Below are 16,192 nucleotides of genomic sequence, written 5' to 3'. Positions count from 1 at the left end.
TATATATTTTTGAATCCTAATCATATTCTTGATTTTGGAGTAACAGCTCTAATACTTGGGATATTTTTCTTTCCACAGGAAAAGTTGAAAGGATTAGATGTAAAGAATAAAGGATTTTTCCCCCTTGGAGAAAAATAAAAAGGTAGGTCTACTTATCCAGAGTAAAGCACTGTCCAAATAAACAATGAATTGTGGAAGATTATAAACAAATCAAGTAATTCCATTAAAATCAACTATAGAGGGTAGGTGCGGTGGCTCATGCCTGTAATCCCAGCACTTCGGTAGACTGAGGCGGGTGGATTACCTGAGGTCAGGAGTTTGAGACCAGCCTGGACAACATGGAGAAACCCCATCTCTACTAAAAATACAAAAAATTAGCTGGGCGTGGTGGCGGGTGCCTGTAATCCCATCTGCTTGGGAGGCTGAGGCAGGAGAATTGCTTGAATCTGGGAGGCGGAGGTTGCAGTGAGCCGAGATCGCGCCATTCCACTCCAGCCTGGGCAACAGAGCGAGACTCTTGTCTCAAACAAACAAAAAAAAGTCAAATATAGAGATAGCCTATCAGTCATTATCAGAATACCACCTCTTTGGAAAGCACTAACTTCTTTAAACTTTAAGGGGAAGGTATAGATGTGTTTTCTTTGCCTTCAGGAATTCTAACTCCAAATAAGGTAGCCTGGCTTTGAAAGATGGTTCCAACCACAGACATAAAAAGGCCTCTTGGGTATTTACTACAGCAACAACAACAGCAACAACAAAAACAACAAAAACACTTCATTTTAAAATCTGGTTTGATAGATAGCAAGCTATATGAAGTAAAGAATCAGCTCATTCACTGATCTCTAGAAGAATGGGGGGAAAATCTCATCTTAAATCTCTGCCAATTTAAATCAGTAGGAAAATTTTGCTTTCTATTATATCTTTCTCCAAAATTTATTTTTTAAATAGTAACTACTAAGTAATTATCTTAGCATATTATCAGTTGATTCACTACATTAAGATTTCACATACATTATTCCTCACTTAATCCTCTCAGCTGAGTTCTAAAGTATGGTCATTTCCAGTTCACAAATTTTTTAAAAAGGAAGCTATTTAATGTCTAAATCACTTATTCAAAATCATCAAGCCATTAATGTGGTAAAACTGAGTCTCAAATCCAGGTTTTCTAGCTCTAAATTCATGTCTCTGTTTGTATCACATACTGTTTTTAGGATGGATGTTGGTTGTTTATGAAAGGAAGTAAAGTTTTCTTTCTTTCTAATAACGTTTATACACAGTCGACTCTTGGAAAACACGGGTCTGAACTGCGCAATTCCACTTATACATGGATTTTTTTCAATAATAGTACACCAAGTGTGCCTATCTCTCCTGCCTTCTCCTTCCACCCGCTCCACATCTCTTCATCTCTGCCATCCAAGACAGAAAGACTAACGCCTTCTCTTTCTCCTCCTCCTCAGCCTACTCAATAAGAAGACAATGAGGATGAAGACCTTTATGATGATCCACTTCCACTTAATGAATAGCAAATATATTTTCTCTTCCTTATGATTTTCTTAATAACATTTTCTCTTGCTTACATTATAAGAATACAGTATATAGTACATGTAATACACAAAATATGTATCAATTAACTGTTTATTGGTAAAGCTTCTGGGCAACAGTAGGATATTGGTAGCTAAGTTTGGGGGAGTCAAAAGTTAGAACAAGGATGTTTGACTACACAAGGGTTGAAGCCCCTAAACTTTGCATGCTCAAGGGTCAACTGTATTTCACTTTCTAGTTTCATGCGAATAAATTGATACAAACAGGTAATAGAGAACTGAAATATGTTTTCTCCCAGAGAAAACTGACCAATCTTTTATTTAGTATTCATGCATTAAAAATAACTGCCATCTTCATTGACATTATATTTAAAAGCACCAACAAACTCTGATCACATAAGACAAAGTTCTGTAAGTGACAGATAAGCTGTCAAGTAATATTACACTGCTTCAGGACTTCTTTATAGAAGTTATATTTAAATAATGTCTTTCTGTCAGTATCAGATTATTAGAACAAGGCTGAGAACACATTTAAAGTGTTCATTGGCCAAAATGTTAAAAACCTAACATGAATTAACATGTAACTAAAGTTGCCTGGAGTCTAATATCAGAATTTATTCAGGCTTGTCAGTCTAAGCCAACTTTGCTGATTCCTTAGTCATAATAAAATAATCAGTCTATAAAAATAAAGACCCATCAATAGGTAAAGAAGAGAGATGGAACTTCCTAGAGGCATAGAAATATCAAACAATTTATGAGGCAAACAGTAAATCTGTAAATAATACAGTTTAACAAAAATATTTTAACAAAATGTTACACAGGACTAATGTGAAGTTCAAAGGAAACAATGCATATGAAATAGTGCTGTAAAGATTATTACATGTTTATTTTTAATTATCTTATAAGAACACCCTATAGAGACAGAAACTTTATCAGTGTGCTTTTGGAAGCAATAACTGTTGCTGGTTGGATGATTCAGTTATCATGAACTATTCTGGCAGGTTTCAAAAGCAGTGCCATTTTAAAACATTAAAAATGTCTAAAAATGCAACCATAGTAATAGATTCTGAGTGCATGGGTTGGGGGGTGAGGGAGAAAGACAATGACAAATTGGTCCAAAAGGACACTGAGACTTCATAGTTGGAAGACTATTGTGCTGACAATTAGTAACAGAGGAAGCAGAGCACAAAACAAATGAATGAAAAAAGCTGAACTTGCAATGAAAGACCTTATTATAGTTCAGAAACATTATTGTAATAAAGGGGCAATGTACTCTCCTCTATAAAACTTCCAAACAGGCACCCTAGTCTCTTTTCTCTTCCCCTGCATTTCATTTTTTCATTAGCATCTGCTTGATTATGTATTATTTCCAACCCAAAAGAACGCCTCTATATCTTTCCTAAATTCCAAGGCTTAAAGGTTCTTCCTCCCAATGTGGCCTTAGGCCTCATTTAACTTTACTCAAAGTATAATAAATGCTTTTAAATTAAAATAAAGATATAGGGGTGAAAAAATCAGAAAGCCAATAATTTAGCATGTATCAACACAGAGGAAGCAACAAAACATGTCCCTGAAGTTCAACTTGTTAAAAATGCAATGATTATGTAACTTACTGCAAATATTCAGATGATTCTGCCTCTAAAAAAATCAGTGTGTCCCCTATGGCTTCTATGACTTAGTTGGAAAAGCAATGCTGAAATCTTCACATACTAGTGAATCATCTACATTAAGCTGCTGTTTCCCTAAATGGAATTATCCAAAAGTTCTCAAATACATCTTCATGTATTAGTCAAGAATGACAAGATCTGATCCATGATACAGACAGACAGACTGGTCTAGAGGCATGGAAAACCCATATCTTCTGAATTGCCCACACTAGAAAACCTCTCACCTCAAGGCCCTAATGTAAGGTAGTCAGAGATCCTTTAGTTAAGTAGGAATATGGAAAAAGCACTGGTCTGGAAACTTGAAAGCTGCAGGTTTATCTCCCAGCTCCATCTCTGAAAGAATTCCTTGCCACTGGGAAATTCCATGAGCCTAGTTTCTCCAGCTATAAAATAGACTGTCCTCCAAAGATGTTAGTAAGATTAAATATATCTTAATAACACACACATATATGTATGTACATATATATATGTATGTATGTAAAGTACGAGGCAGAAGGTACTCAACAAGTGGTAATTTATTACTATACTACTCCACAATATACTCAATATTTCAAGAAATAATTATCTGCTGCTGATAGGCAAACCACTGAATTTAGAAGAAAGGACTTTAGAGATCCTTCACTCTAACTTCCTCACTCTACAGATGACAAAATTCTGAGTCCCAGTATGGTTAAGCGACTGGCTCAACATTACATAATAAAACTCTATCAAATTTATCAGCCACCTATCTACGACATCTATATTTGTTCCTTTGCTCTAGCAGAAAGAAGTCTCACTATTATATATAATACAACTCTTGACAACAATGAGAGTCCACTATTAACCCACCGGGTGATACGTGGCATAGCACAAAAGTTCTATGGGTGCTGACGACGTATTACTTGAAGAGAGTTGTCACCTCTGAACACCATATATGATTAAATGCATTCAAACCAGGCGTTAGAGTTCAAATCACAGTTCTGCCATGTACTTGCTTTGAGGTTCTGGGAAAGTTTTTCAGTCTCTCTAGGTCTCAGATTCATTATCTAGTTTTTTTTCCTTTAAGTAATAATATTTATTTCATGTTTTTCATGTGATGCCAAAATGCAATTACACAAATAAAACACCTTGTAAAAAGCAGGCTCTTTAAAAATGTTAATTTTCTTCCCTTACTTCCTTAATTGCCCTCCTAATTTCCGATGTATTAATTATAAAATGGGATTAAAACACCAAATATAATGGGCAAACAATCATCTTTCTAATTAAAATTTTAAAAACTAGTTACGCACAATCCTCTTTCTAGAAACTACAAATTTAAGTTTAAAATGACACACTAAAAAAAAAAATTCAACAAGTAAATCAAGTCGTTATCTACATTCAACTTAACCAAAATAATCTATACATTTAATAAGGTCATAAAAAAATTATACAGTAAATACACTACAGTTGCCTTATCACATGCAGGCTGCAGGTGGTGATCCTCCTACCCCACCCTCCACTTCCCATCCACAATACTCCAACTTCCCTACATACAAGAAGGCAAATTTTTAAAAAATAAATATATAAAGAGATAATGTACCACCTTCCAAGCTACAGTTTATAACCTTTTTAGCTTAAATTTTAAAAACTCTGTAGGTAGGATTTTAAAATGGAGTATTTATTTGTCAGTAAAACTATTTTATATTCCACCAGGAGAGAAGATGAACAGCAATTTTACTACAGAAACTACAAATAAAACACGAGGTAAGCTAACAAACAGGGTAGCTAGTGCCTAACTGTGGCCCTGAGAAAACAATCTCTGACATGATTAGGGCATTCTGCTAAGTATTTCAAATGCCATATTTATTCCTATCATTTATTCTTTTTCCTCATTTGATATTTTTCACTCTATACAGGGATAAGGACATAACATACCATCTGGAGCTTTCATTCATTTCTGAAGATTTCATACCCACTTACTTTGACAAGATGAAAAGAAATTCAGCCAAAGTTTCTCAGAAATAATTTTTCAAATTAATGCTATTCTTGTTACCTGGAAAGTAACTTTATCTTTTGAAATCTTACTATTTCTCCAAACAATCTCAATTTCCAAAGAAGCTTTTCTTGATGATCCCATCTTTAATGATACCTCTTTTTCCTAAATTGTAACTGCATGTATTAATTGCAAAACTCACTTCAAAACTTAGCCATAAAACATCTCAAAACACCAATCCCAAGGGTCTGTGGGATATTTTTGCTACTAGACTATAAATTCTTTAAAGCCAAGGGCTAGATCTTGTATCTATGGAATAAGAAAATGAACACAAAACTCTAGGTTCACTCTGTTAGACATGGGTTCATGCTGTGGGCTCTGCCATTTGCCAAATAGTGGCCTAAGCAAGTCATATAACCACTCTGAGTTCCTTTAAAATGGGGAGCATAATACTTACCTCACAGTGTTGTTGTGAAGATAAAATGAGAAAACATATGTGAAAGGGCTTGATACATAGTAACGCTCAAAGAAAGGTTGGTTTCCTTATTTCCTTTTTTCCCCTCAGTACCTGGTACAATGTTGAGAACATAATAACCCTCAATAAAAACTTCCTAAATATTCATTACAATTTAGACTTCCTAAAAAATATATTTAAATATTAATTTTGATGACTCCTATGTTTCCAAATTGTGTTACTTTAAGTCAAACACATACACACAAGGTAGAAAACTTCAAAACACAGTAGGTGCAAATGGTTGTTATTTGAGATGACTAGAAAAGAAAATCAAGGAAGGAGTCAGAAGTATTTAAAAATAACTGAGTGATACTAATTATATGTAGGGTGTTCCCTTACTTAAGCACCTATCGACAAGTAATAGTTGATTGCTGACCTTCGAAAAAGTTGAGTGAGACAGAAAGGGGGGAAGGCAGATACAGAGGAAAGGAAGGAGGGAAAAAGAAAGGAATAAAGGAAGGTGGTCATGCTGGAATCTCTTCTATGTCCTCAGTATAAACTATTGAAGCTGATAACTACTTGCCTGCCTTCCTTTAAAAACAATCCCCATTGCATCCTCCACCTTTCAATAAAGCAGTAATCTAGGAAGCAAATTACCTTTAATTTTTCCTCCAATGGATAGGATCCTCTTCAACCAGTCAGAAAAATACTGAAGGATTTTATTACTTTAAGAAAAAAACAACTTCTGACTAAAAAGGGAATAACAATAGTCACACGGGTCTTTCTCAGCCTGCAGCAGCTTAGTCTTCCAAAGTCCAGGGTTTGAAGAATTTGGTCTATACCCTGTTCCTCTTGCCCTCACCCAAACTCTTGTCTCTGATCCAATGGTGTTAGATCTTATTTATTTTTTTTTAGCAATCAATATATGTTAATTGAATACTTTTTTTTGTATAAATGTTTTTTACTTTTTTTATTATACTTTAAGTTCTGGGGTACATGTGCAGAACGTGCAGGTTTGTTACATAGGTATACACGTGCCATGGTGGTTTGCTGCACCCACCAACCTGTCATCTACATTAGGTATTTCTCCTAATGCTATCCCTCCCCTAGCCCCCAATCTCTCAACATGCCCCGGTGTGTGATGTTCCCCTCCCTGTGTCCATGTGTTCTCACTGTTCAGCTCCCACTTATGAATGAGAACATGCGGTGTTTGGTTATCTGTTCCTGTGACAGTTTGCTCAGAATGACGGTTTCTAGATTCATCCATGTCCCTGCAAAGGACATGAACTCATCCTTTTTTATGGCTGCATAGTATTCCATGGTATGTATGTGCCACATTTTCTTCATCCAGTCTATCACTGATGGTCATTTGGGTTGGTTCCAAGTCTTTGCTATTGTGAATAGTGCTGCAATAAACATACGTGTGCAAGTGTCTTTATAGCAAAATGATTTATAATCCTTTGGGTGTATACCCAGTAATGGAATTGCTGGGTCAAATGGTATTTCTAGTTCTAGATCCTTGAGGAATCGCCACACTGTCTTCCACAATGGTTGAACTAATTTACACTCCCATCAATAGTGTAAAAGCATTCCTATTTCTCCACATCCTCTTCAGCATCTGTTGTTTCCTGACTTTTTAATGATCGCCATTCTAACTGGCGTGGGATGGTATCTCATTGTGTTTTGATTTGCATTTCTCTAATGACCAGTGATGACGAGCTTTTTTTCATATGTTTGTTGGCCACATAAATGTCTTCTTTTGCATAGTGTTTGTTCATATCCTTTGCCCACTTTTTGATGGGGTACTTTTTTCCTGTAGATTTGTTTAAGTTCCTTGTAGATTCTGGATATTAGCCCCTTGACAGGTGGATAGATTGCGAAAAGTTTCTCCCATTCTGTAGGCTGCCTGTTCACTCTAATGATAGTTTCTTTTGCTGTGCAGAAGCTCTTTAGTTTAATTAAATCCCGTTTATCAATTTTGGCTTTTGTTGCCATTGCTTTTGGTGTTTTAGACATGAAGTCTTTGCCCATACCTATGTCCTGAATAGTATTGCCTAGGTTTTCTTCCAGGGTTTTTATGGTTTTACAGTTTTAGGGTTTTTATGGTTTTTGGTCTCACATTTAAGTCTTTAATCCATCTTGAGTTAATTTTTGCATAAAGTGTAAGGACGGGGTCCAGTTTCAGTTTTCTGCATATGGCTAGCCAGTTTTCCCAACACCATTTATTAAATAAGAGAATCCTTTCCCCATTGCTTGTTTTTGTCAGGTTTGTCAAAGATCAGATGACTGTAGATGTGTGGTGTTATTTCTGAGGCCTCTGTTGTGTTCCATTGGTCTACACGTCTGTTTTGGTACCAGTAGCACGCTGTTTTTGTTACTGTAGCCTTGTAGTATAGTTTGAAGTCAGGTAGCGTGATGCCTCCAGCTTTGTTCTTTTGGCTTAGGATTGTTTCGGCTATATGGGCTCTTTCTTGGCATTCCCTTTGAAAACCGGCACAAGACAAGGATGCCCTCTCTCACCACTCCTATTCAACACAGTATTGGAAGTTCTGGCTAGGGAAATCAGGCAAGATAAAGAAATAAAGGGTATTCAAATAGGAAGAGAGGAAGTCAAATTATCTCTGTTTGCAGATGCCATGATTGTATATTTAGAAAACCCCTTCTTCTCAGCCCCAATCTCCTTAAGCTGATAAGCAACTTCAGTAAAGTCTCAGTATACAAAATCAATGTGCAAAAATCACAAGCATTCCTATACAACAATAACAGACAAACAGAGAGCCAAATCATGAGTGAACTCCTATTCACAATTGCTACAGAGAGAACAAAATACCTAGGAATACAACTTACAAGGGAGTGAAGGACCTCTTCACAGAAGGCTACAAACCACTGCTCAAGGAAATAAGAGAGGACACAAACAAATGGAAAAACATTCTATGCTCATGGATAGAAAGCATCAATATCGTGAAAATGGCCATACTGCCTAAAGTAATTTATAGGTTCAATGCTATCCCCATCAAGCTACCATTGACTTTCTTCACAGAATTAGGTGTTACTTCTTTAGCCATAGTGATGTCTTCTTTTTTGTCCAGAAGGAGGCCATAAGCAGGGTTTGGGAATGTACCTCACTGTGTCTAGTCATTAAGAAAGAATAGCCCTGACTAATCAAAGTCCTAGGCATTAAATGAAACTAGAAATTTTCCTCCAACCAAACAATAGTATTTGGCCTCAACTGCAAGAGACTGTTGTAAGCAAGTTCTCTAAAACCTTTAAGACTCTTTAAAGAAAGCTCAGTAAAGTGTTTCCTCCTCACTCCAATGTAATTTAGCTAAAGGAGGAATGATTGCCAGTTAATTCAGCAAACATTACTAAGTACCTTCTATCTTATGTTAATACTATTTGGACAGCATTTTACAACATACAAATTGTTTTCATATATATATATATATATATATATATATATTTTTTTTTTTTTTTTTTTTTTGAGACAAAGTCTTGCTCTGTCGCCAAGGCTTGAGTACAGTGGCATGGTCTTGGCTCACTGCAACTTCCACCTCCTGGGTTCAAGCAATTCTCCTGCTTCAGCCCAGTAGCTGGGACTATAGGTGTGCCCCACCAAGTCCAGCTAATCTTTGTATTTTTAGTAGAGATGGGGGTTTCATCATGTTGGCCAGGCTGGTCTCAAATTCCTGACCTCAAGTGATCCACCCACTTCAGCCTCCCAAAGTTCTGGGATTACAGGCGTGAGCCACACCACTCGGCTATATGATCTCACTTGATCCTCACTGTAAGCCTGTGAAGAAGGTATTATTAGCTCCATTGTTCAAAGATGAGCAAAATGAAAATCAGAGAAGTTATGTGATTTGCCCAAGATCACATAGCTAGTAAAGCAGTAGAACCTAGTCCCAAAGTCAGGTCTTCTGACTAAAAGTCCAATGATGTTCCAGTATACCAGATATTGTAATAAATGCTGTGGGACATTTTTAAAATGAGTATGCATGGTCACTGTCTTCTACAAGTTTACCATTCCCTTTGATTCTAAATAAGCCCCCACATTCCTTATATTCTGATGAAAGAGGCTCAGAAAGTAAAGACTGTAACTAAAATGATTGGCTTGGGAATACAAATCAGGAAAGGGCTGGGAGATCGTGGAAGCTACTAGAGAAGAGGAAGCAGGCTCTAAAACAGAAATCTGATCAGGTCACCTGTAGTGTTATAATGAAGGAACTACTAAAATAGTGAGATTATTTAATAAGAAACTCAGATGATACACACGAAAAGTTATGATTATAAAGGAGATAACACTGATGAAATCTTTCAGAGATGCAGAGGGTTGCTTTCACTCCTAGCAGCTGGATTTGAAACTCTTGACTGCCGCAGTCATTTTCATTAAGATCGGATACACTTTTGCTGTTTTTTTTTCTTTCCACATTTGTTGTATAACATAAGGAAAAAGTAAGAAAGAATGAACATTTTGTGGAATTTTTGTTCTTTTCAAATTGGAGTATGATTTGAATTGGAGCCTGAAGAAGGAAATATATGACATTGTTACATTATAGTTTTCTTAAAAATGATCTCATTTTAAAATAATTTTTACAAAGGTTTTCTCCATTCCCAATTCTAAACTTGGTTTAAGGTTAAATTCTGCAAATATGTGAACATAACACTACCTATGAAAATAGAAGCGAGAAGCAAAATTTGATTAAATTTACGGTAATTCACTTCTGAAGATAAAGCAGCTATTCCTTACAGTGGGATACACCTGTTAACAGATATAACTTTCCATTTGTCTAAAAATTTGATAGCATAAAGAAAAAAACAAGTATCTAAGGTGATGGATTTATCAATTACCTTGATTTCATTATATGAATGTATCAAATAATCACATGTACCCGAAAATATGTACATCTAATATGTATCAATTAAAAATGTTTTTTAAATAAAGTAAATCAAGAAAAAAAAGAAAGCACCAAATCTTCAAGTGATCAAATGATTAAATGATCTAAAAATCATTAAAAACAAACACAGGGTTAGGAATTTTGTATGTAATTAAACCTGACCAGAATATAGCAATGTATGTCAAAAAGAAAATGTATAGAACATTAAAGAGTAACAGAAAAAAAAAGAATGAAAACATATAGGGTATAAACATAGTTATTATTTGGGCAAGTGTTTAATTGTGGATATATATAGAAAAATAATTCAGCTTTTCCTTGTCAAAAATGGAGAACATCTGAAATTTTTCTAAGCAAGGAGAACGGTATTTGCAAAGGAACTTTTTTTGAAGATGAATCTATTCTATGCATTGTTTCCAAATATTCCAGAAAAGATGATATTTGAAGGTAAGAACTTGATCAGGAGACTTAACATAATCCAGAAAGGAAGTGATGAAGCACTGAGCTAGGATGGTAGCAGTAAGACTGAAAAGGATGAGGACCAAACTGTATCTTGCTGACTGACTCGCAGCCTGTTTGTTTAGGGATGTATCCCCTCCACTGCACACTATAACCAGGTACGTACTTTTAAAAAAATTGAATACTGATTTGGAAACCGGATGTTCAAAAATTTCATCACATTGATATTCAAGACTTTCCATAATCTGATTACTAACTCTCTAATCTGAGCTTTTTTTTTCCTCCGGCATAAATTCTCCATCCATCTAGGATATTGCCTATACTAGTCACAAAATCAAGCTACTCCTTAATACTTGCCTTCATTTGTTTGCTTATGTTGTTAACCTCACTGAGACTGTCCTCTGTCTTACCAAAACATAATCAAATCCTCTTCTTCAGGGCTCATGTTAACCCCATCTCCTGAGTAAATTCTTAGTCACCCTCGCTAACACTTACCTATTGCTTCTCTCAACTTCTACAGCAGCTACTTTCTACAGAATTCATTTTGGCAATTAATCCTATTTTTCCTCCCACTGCTATATGTTCTATGTGAATGTCTTCCATAGTCAATGACAAATTCTTACATATAAAAATTTTATTATATATTCCTTTCACTATCAGGTATGGGTATAATGATCAATCAGCACTTCGAAGGTGAATTATTCTGATCTCTCATAATTCATGTACATTTATATAGTATATATTTACATAGTCTGTAGTTTTTCTAGAATTACAAGGTTATTATTCTAGGTTGTATTATCTGTTACACAAGACTAAGAATCAAGTCATAAGCTTTTTCTCTATCCCCATGTATGTCCACTAGAAGTATTAATAGGAATCAACTGATTTTTCTACATATTTAAAATCTCTGTATATAATATTTATTCAAAGATTTTTTTTTTTTTTTAAGAGACAGGGTCCCTCTATGTTGCCCAGGCTGGTCTCAAATGATCCTTCCACCTTAGCCACCCAAACAGCTGGGATGAGATAAAGATGTTTGTTAGTAGGTTTAAGTCCCATAATTCCCTTACTTTCAAAGAGAGAGAGAAAAGTCGGTTAGAGAGTAAATACTTTGGTCATGCACAGTAGCTCATGCCTATAATTCTAGCACTTTGGGAGGCCAAGGTGTGGATCACTTGATGAGCCCAGGAGTTCAAGACCAGCCTGAAGAAAATGGTGAAACCCTGTCTCTACAAAAAACTGGCCAGATGAGGTGGCATGCAGCTGTAGTCCCCACTACTCAGGATGCTGAGGTGGGAGGATCACTTAAGCTTGGGAGATTGAGGCTACAGAGAGCTCTAATTGTGCCACTGTACTCCAGCCTGGGTGACAGAGTGAGATCTTGTCTTAAAAAACAAAAAACTTAAAGAAAAAAGAAAAAAAAGAGTAAATATTTCATCTTTTAAAATTGTGCTTATAAATGCAGAAATAACCTATTTTTTAAGAAGGGACTGAAGAAAGGTTTCAGAGAAGAAAAGCATATTGTCAGGGTGGGACAATATTTGCAGCATAGAATAAGGTAGAATTCTAGGAGAGGCTTCTTAGGACACAGGCTGGCACTTCTCCCATCCCACCACAGAGAGTAATAAGGAATTGATCGGAAGTAGGATAAGCCCAAGACATAGGGGCAAATGCACACGTCCTCCATGTGGGAACTATTCCCACTCTGGAACTGAGCAAGCTAGTAAACTCAAGAAAAGTTCATACAAATTGTCAAAATGTTAGCAAGACCATGACTCCTGGACAGACAAACTGTTTTACTCAAAGTAAAATAAAATGCAGCCCTGAGACAATGTATGTATCCTATATTATTTTTTAAAGTGCATGTTTCTTGTATATATCTCAATCTACAATCCTTAGAAATCCATCAAACCATAATTGTGATTAGAGATGTACTATGCTTGAAAAACCTTATTTTTACATTTCTATAGCACTACATTGGCACCTACGTATTAACAGTTCTTATGTGATCCACCCAAAGAAGGGTGAACGTCAAATATTGCTATCCACATTCTATAGGGCTTGTGGAGTTTCCATTCTCCATGTCAAAGGATACCTAGTAATTTAAGTGCTGGAAATGGGGCCCCAAATCAGGTCTCATCACCATACATCTAGGGGAAATGTTATAATATAGGGGTGGGGGAGGGGAGTAATATTTATGTGATAGTCGAGACACTTGAGTTTTATTCTTGATACTTAACTACTACAACCTAGGAAGGTAACCTTAAAAAGATCACTGAATTTCTAAAGGTTTCATTTTTCTCACCTAAAAAAAGAGAAATCCAGACTAGATGTTTCAGATGTTCACTTAAAAAGTTATTAAGTCATAAAATACAGGCACTAGGAGATATAAGATAAATAAGACTAAGCTCTTTCCCCTAAAATAACTTACTGATCAGTCAATGAGACATGCACAGGAACAAGATAACCAAGAAACAATGTGTTAACAGCAGAAGATAATAGATTTAAGAAGGGCAGAGAGGACTAATTTAGCAAGGAATAGGGATGGGAATTAAAATCTGAATTAAGTCTTAGAAGACAGAAAAGTATCCAGGCAAATAGAGGACCAAAGGACATTCCAATCGAAGGGAACAGCATAAACAAAGCCTCAGAGTGGAAAAGCAGCATAGGTTGTACAGGGAATTATAAACAGTTCAGTATTGCTGATACATAATTGTAGAGCAGAAGAGAGATCCTGCAAGAGTTGAAAGTAGAGGCCAGATTGAAGAGATCTATGATGTATTAAGGAAGCTGAACTTTATCCAGTAGGCAATGATGATCCAAGGCAGGGCTTTCACAGGGGAATGGCATAGTTATGATATAATTTTAGAAAGACCACTTTGATACCCGCGTGAAGAAAGAGTATGAGTGGTACAAACTGGAAACAGAGAAGCTAGTTAAGAATCTACAGCAGATATGATGAGGCCTCATTCTGGGGTGATTATAGAAAAGGATCATAGGTTCAAGAAATATGCAGAATCAGCAGGACTAGAAATGGATTGGGAGTGGGGTAAAGATGTGAAGGAGAAAAAAAAGGCATGGAAAGGATCCATGTTTTTGATCAGGCAGAGACAGAACTCAGATACTGAGTACAAAGGAAGAAATAGACAAAATTATCTTGAGTTTAGCTTAGGACGCACCGGATAGAGGTGATGACTATCCACCTCTTCATCATCCCTAAACATAAAAATACACAAGTTTGGCCAGGCATGGTGGCTCATGCCTGTAATTCCAGCACTTTGGGAGGCTAAGGCAGGTGGATCACCTGAGGTCACGAGTTTGAGACCAGCCTGGCCAACATGGTGAAACCCCATCTCTACTAAAAAAAAAAATACAAAAATTAGCCAGGCATGGTGGTGTGCGCCTATAATCCCAGCTACTTGGGAGGCTGAGGCAGGAGAATCACTTGAACCCAGAAGGCGGAGGTTGCAGTGAGCCAAGATCGCGCCATTGCACTCCAGCCCGGGTGACAGAGTGAGACTGTCTAAAAAAAAAAAAAATTTATGTGTTTTTTTGGGTCTTCAATTCCAAAGGCTGCATTGTCACATAAAAGTTTTATTACTTAAATTTGTGTGTTTTTCTCTTGTTAATCTTCCTTTTGTTATAGGAGCCTCAGCCATGAACCTAAAATGGGAAGAAAAGATATTTCTTTTCCCCTACATTAGCAATTAAGTGGTCACTCAATAATTTAATATAAGTAGTTTCAATCAAGTGAGTAAGGGAGGAAGCTAGACTGCAGTGGGATATGAAGTGGAAACAATGAGTATAACACTATCTTTTTGAAAAATTTAAATCAGGAGAGAAGCAATTCAAAATTTAATTAAGATTGGAAGTTCTCAAACCCCTTTACAGTTCTCATACTCTGTTTTTTTCATATAGATAAAAAGCCTATTTTGGTAAAATTTCATTAAAACCCATATTGATTAAATATGAAGTAATATCTTTAACTATCAGAAAAATGAGGGATATATATATCCCTTTGGTAGCTACAATTTGATATATATATATATAACATTTCCCAACATACCTTAGAAATACCTTGTAAAATTATCTTTTTAAAAATGTACTAAAGGGGGCTAGGGCAAAGGAAAAAGCAATGGTGAAGTAACCCTCTCTTGCACCAATTGTTCCTTCCTTAATTCCTCATAAAGACATTCTTCATTGCCCTCTGCCTGGAATATCCTTCTTCTCTGTTTTAATTTGCTTAACTCCTACTCACTCTTCAAGGACCTGCTCAAAGTCCACCCCACAGAATCACAGAATGTCAGGGACAAAAGGGCCTTACAAATCCACTGAATCCAAATGTTTCTAACATGCTGATGAAGAAACTACATAAAGATCAGAGTTGCAGAGAATAATCTGCCCAAGGTCCTATTACTTGCAGCTTGTGGCCAGGTTGGAATTTGAACTACTTCTTCAACTAGTATCCATTTCAGTAGACTCATTATTTCCTCACATAATTGTTATTTACAGAATTTAAGATTGCAGTAAGTCAAGCTTTAGTAATAATCAATTTTTAAAAATTTATTTAGTGTAAGATCCATGTTACTAATACTTTTTAAGACTAAGGAGCTGACCTACAACTTACTTGTTAGTTTGAGTCAACTACCTACAGCTACTTGATTATACAAGATTACAGATGTCAAATAATATTTATTTCATGGATAAATAAGCTGACTGTCAGTCACTAAATAGGATCCTTCCCCAAGAGTGCAGCATTTATTTCAGCCTCTGCCAGTGGAAGTGTTGGAGCAGATGTTGGCAGACTGTGACATACAGTATGTCTTTAAAACTCGTTGGGGTGTGAAATTTCATAAGGTCAAAAAATGCTGCATTTTGATCAGCAGATACAAGAATTCTGTACTTTTATAAATTATTTCAGAAAAACCAATAACATTTGCTGGTAAAATGGATAAACTAAAAAGCTACACTGGCTTTAGGTAGGGCATTTAGATAATGTATGCTGCTTATGTTCTAAAAGCTAATTTCTATCACTTTAAAGCAAATGTTCACCCAAAAAGTCTTTAAAATGAAAATCTGTTCTTAAGTCAATACAAAATACAATATATTATTTCAGTTGACAATAGGGTTTAAAAAATAATTTTCTACTGAAAGAAAACCATTATTATCTAATGAGCATTTTGGTGGGAAAAAAGATGTTTTCCTTAACTAACACACATACTTCATAG

General features: G+C 35.9%; 1 protein-coding gene across 5 annotated transcripts in view; it reads right to left on the bottom strand.

Moving 5' to 3' along the window:
* AKT3 (AKT serine/threonine kinase 3) overlaps positions 1-16,192 on the bottom strand; it is a 344,485-nt gene that overhangs the window by 178,635 nt on the left and 149,658 nt on the right. Inside the window, exon 1 of one of the 5 annotated variants that reach the window (XM_055380793.2) lies at positions 5,617-5,705. The exons of the other annotated variants lie outside the window; for them this stretch is intronic. The gene's annotated coding sequence lies outside the window, so the exon portion shown is untranslated. Of the gene's footprint in view, positions 1-5,616; positions 5,706-16,192 lie in introns of those variants that run through there. 5 annotated transcript variants of the gene reach the window in all.

This window comes from Gorilla gorilla, chromosome 1, assembly GCF_029281585.2.
Source record: "Gorilla gorilla gorilla isolate KB3781 chromosome 1, NHGRI_mGorGor1-v2.1_pri, whole genome shotgun sequence".
NCBI classification, from domain to species: domain Eukaryota; kingdom Metazoa; phylum Chordata; class Mammalia; order Primates; family Hominidae; genus Gorilla; species Gorilla gorilla.
This window is presented reverse-complemented; position numbering and strand designations above follow the sequence as displayed.